A 4,431-nucleotide genomic window follows, 5' to 3' on the forward strand; every position below is an offset into this window, starting at 1 on the left:
CCTGATCAAGCAAACGCCATAGGTCACCGTGTGACCATTTTCAAGGTTGAATCTTTTCTGATGACCTCACTCCACACCCTGCTCATTTCCGACTGGCTTCTCTGCCTCCGGTTCCATTGGTGCCTCTGAAGCGAGGTCCCTTAGTTCCCCTCTTCTTCCTCCCATTCGGTATTCCTGAGCTTCTGCTGCGAGCGCTGGAATGTTCTGGATCCAGGGAGGCTTCCTGTTTGAGGGAAGACAACAGCAGGAGTTTGAGAGGTGACTCTGCCTGTCCTCCAGAGTCCGGCTCCCTCCTGAGACCCCAGAGGGGTGGGAGTAGGGGTGGGGACGGGGGGCAGCCCAGGAATCAGCACTGACAATCCAAGGGCTGTTGTTCTCTGCGGGGCCTCCCTCCCTTAGTCTACTTGTCTCCCCAAGAAAGGCAGACCCCAGGAGGGGAGCGTCTGTCTCCCCACAGCCAGGTGGCCCCTCACAGCCCTCACCTGATTGGCATCAGTAACTGCTTGTCAAAGAAAGGCGGGGGAGGGGGTGGAATTTGAGGTTTGAAAACTCGCTGACTCAGCTTCTGGCCCAGCCTGGAAAGCCAGGGAGGAGAGGGGCAGGAGGGGGGCGGGGGGGGGGGCAGGGAGGGGACACAACTCACACACAGAGGCATCTGCTCCCAAAATAGCCGCGACTTCTCCAGCTCTGCCCGCTCACTGAGAACAACCCCCCCAACCCCCACCCCCAGCATCGAGCTGCTGTGTTTTCCTGCCGCGTGGGGTTTTACTTCTATAGGCTCATTACCAGGAAGTGGGGTTCAGGGGCAGAGCAGGGAGGGAAAGGGACCCCTATCCCCGACTGGGGACATAATGAGGGGGGTTCTTACCTCCCTGGGATGCTGCTCCCTCAAGGAGATTTGCAAGGGAAATGGCAGGGCCCCAGGCGGTGCAGGTGCGCAGGTGCGCCTCGAGGAGAGGCTGCGGGGATTGGGGCCGCACAGTGTGTGGGGCTGACGCGCTGACGGAATGTGATCTGATGGCCTCATCGGGACACGGGTGAGACTGCTGTCCCCTCACTGCAGACAGGCAAGGACGCTGCCCTCCTCGCTCCCGTTCAGCAGCACCTGGGACAGAAGCCAAGAGAACAGAGGTGCCCAGGAGCTCCTGCTCCGCCCTGCCCACCACCCCCTATCTGGGAGCCGCCTCCAACCTGGGTGGAACTCAACTCCACCTGCTCTGGGGAGAGGTTCCTGGGGCACCTGCTCCAGGAAGACCTTGAACCTCCTCATGGAGAATTCCAGACCCAGAGGCCTAAAGAACTGGGGGCAGCAAACTAGGAGCTGCTTCATCCCCCCATGTGCTCTTCTCTGGTCTGTCCTTCAGGGCCCAGTCTGGGGTCCCCCTCAACCAGGAAGCCCTCCCTGATGCCTCCAGCCCATGCTGCCCTCTTCCTTTCCTATCTCCTTTCCCATGCTCTGTGGGGCAGGGTGGGGTGGGGGGAGGAACCTGGGCCTTAGTGGTGGACGCCTGGGCTTTGGACCTGCTCGGACATCCCAAGCTGTGTGGCATTGGCCACGTCATTTGACTTTTCTGGAACTCCATTTAAAATGATGTATTTGAACTCATTCATTCATTCATTCATTCATCCAGGCATCCACACATTCTATGGTGATGGAAATTTAGTTATGCTTCTGTTAAAACTCAGTGTCCAGTGGGAATGTGGGGGGTGACAGTCTGGCCACTGTGGGCCCAGTTCCCCTCCTGGGACCTGCCCTCAGGGTGGTCTGCGAGCGCCCAGCCCTTCTAGGCATCCCGGAGCCCATCTGAGTGACTCCTGTTCAGGCCGCCACTCGCTGGAAGAATGTCCCTGCTCCTCAGGGAGATGGCAGGCAGCTCCTTGTCACCCTCCTCCCGAGCACCCAGGATGCCACGTGTGGAGCCCTGGCTCGGGAATCAGAGAGCCCTGACCCTGGACCCTGCTTTTCCCAACTCTCTGCAACTCTCGGGGCAGGGGCAGGTCACTTCTGTAGCCCCGTTCCCTCCTCCAAGGCACTGCTGCAGGGATGGGGCGGGGGGGGGGGGGGGGGGGGGGGGGGGGGGAGGGGGGGGGAAGCAGCTGAATGTTTCTCAAGCATCCCTCTTAGTCCCTGGAGTGATGGTCCCAGTAGCTGGTCTGTGGCCAGGGCCAGTGGGAGGGGAGGAGGGGGGAGGCTGAGGGAGGCAGAGAGGGTAAAATGGCCAGGTTCCTGTGGTTTTTTCTATATTGCACAAGCATTTACTGGGCATCTATTATGCGCCAAGCAAGCACTGTACTTCCGGGCGGTGGCCACGGAGTCCGGTTGGGACTCATCGGGCGTGGTAACAGAAACACATCACACACTGGTTGAGGCAAGACACGAAATGCCCGGGGCTCCTGACACAGTAATGTCTGCGGGCTCCTGGCCTCGGGCCTGCGTCCATCCATCCAGGGGCTCGGGGCACTCGTGTGCCGTCTACACGGGAAGCGCTCTGGCTCTACACGCATCCACCTTCGGGGGCTCACACTCTTCTCCCGGGCCATCCCTCTTTTCCTCTTTCACTCTAGCTTTCGGAGAGTTGTTTCCCTGTGCTGCCTTCATTTCTGGACTGGCTCTTGTGACAGCCACCAGCGACAGCAGTCCCGCCTGCGACCAGCTTAGCAGCCCCTTGAGGAAATGCCTTTTTTATGTTACTTTCAGCGAAAGGCCGAGGCCAAGCTCTGATTGGATTAACGTGGGTCACGTGCCCATCTCTGAGCCAATCACTAAGTCCAGGGGAATAAAAGTTCCTGATTGGCCAGCCCAAGTCACATGTTCACCCTTCCCTCTTGGTGGGCTCCGTGGCGGCCAAAGACACGGTGTGCATGATGGGAGGGGGGCGTGGTTTTAAGGACGAACGACAAGATCGAGGAGGCTGGGGGGGGGGGGGGGGGTTGGATCCTGAGCGGGTGAAAACAAGCTTAACGTATAAGGTGAAGTTAAACCCTGCGTCTTGCTTGGCGGCCGGCCTGGGACAGCCCAACTCAGCTGGGCCAATGTGGGGTGACCTCGAGGAAGCTCCACGATCGGGAGACACCTGCACCTGCCTTCAGACTCGGCCCACCTGATCCGGTGACCACCCTGCCTGTGGCCCACCCAGCCGACCTGGCCTCCTTCTGCGGGGGCGGGAGTGGGCAGCTCTGAAGCTGGCTGTCCCCAGAGCACACGCCGACTTGACCAGCCTCCCTGGCTGCGTGACCTGAGTGCGTTCCTCAACTTCTCTGAGCCGCAGTGGCCTCATCTCTAAAATGGGAATGGTTAACGACCTTGGAGCAGGGAGGGTCGTTTCCAGGGTTGCACAGCCCCTGGGCCCAGCACACAGTAGGGACTCACGGGGCGGAGGTGTATACAGGAAGTGCTCACAGAGCGGCCGCCTTTGAGGAGTCTGCTGCTTTGCCGGCTGGATGGTGCATGCCGCTGGCGGGTCTGCCTCCCCCCCCTGACTGTGACCTCCTCCAGCACGGGGACGTGACGGATCCTTCCCCCTGTGCCCAGAGTCCCGCACACGGCCTGGCGCTAGGCGGTGACATCCGCTGAGTCATTGGAAACTGACATCCCAGAGGACGGAAGGGCACGGAGGGCACGTCACGGTCATAGTCCAACGGCCGCTGGGCCTTGAACCTCCCGCAATGTCTGTTCGCCGCCACACACGTCTCCGCAGGACATAAATTTCTTGGCAGCAAAGGGGTTATTTAAAACCTCCATTAAAACAGCTGGACCTTGATGGAAACAAAGTAGTTGTCGCCGCTGGGGCCCGAGAGGCGCCTGAAAAGGGCAGGGACGCACAGGCGGGATTTATTCCAGGCTTTCCAGAGGCACTTGTGTTATGACCATGTTCAGGTTGTGAAGACACCTTCTGACCTTGACGGTGGGAAGAGCAGCCTCGTGTTCACAGTGGGTAGACATTGGCGAATGCTACCGTGTCTGGGAGAAGTGGGGGCCTTGCCCTCTTTCTCCTGTAAACTCGTCCTTCTTGGAAATTCACTGTGAGCTGGGCTGCCATGGCAGATAGGAGAGGAGGGAGGCACTTTTTCAGCGGCAATAGAAATAGACCTCACTGGTGGCTGCTGGATGAATCAGTCCGGCCAGGGTGGACACCTACCGCATGTTGGGCCCTGGGCTTGCTGCTTTGCAAATGGCCCAGAGAAGGAGCCTGGCACATGATACATCCTTGCTGTTATTATTACTGTTATTTACATGCTTCCCCACCCCCATGCCTATCGCCCTTGTCATCAGAAGCCAGACCCCCACCCCCCTCCCTGGCCAGAACCATCCCCCTCCAGGCTCTTATATCAAGTAGGGGCCTCATTCTTTTTACTGGCTCAGTTAATCCTGAACCCCATATATTTGAGTTTGGGCAGAACTCATGGCACATCGTCTTGGTTTAGCAGAGT

This window comes from Prionailurus bengalensis, chromosome C1 (genome assembly GCF_016509475.1).
Source record: "Prionailurus bengalensis isolate Pbe53 chromosome C1, Fcat_Pben_1.1_paternal_pri, whole genome shotgun sequence".
In the NCBI taxonomy this organism is placed as follows: Eukaryota; Metazoa; Chordata; class Mammalia; order Carnivora; family Felidae; genus Prionailurus; species Prionailurus bengalensis.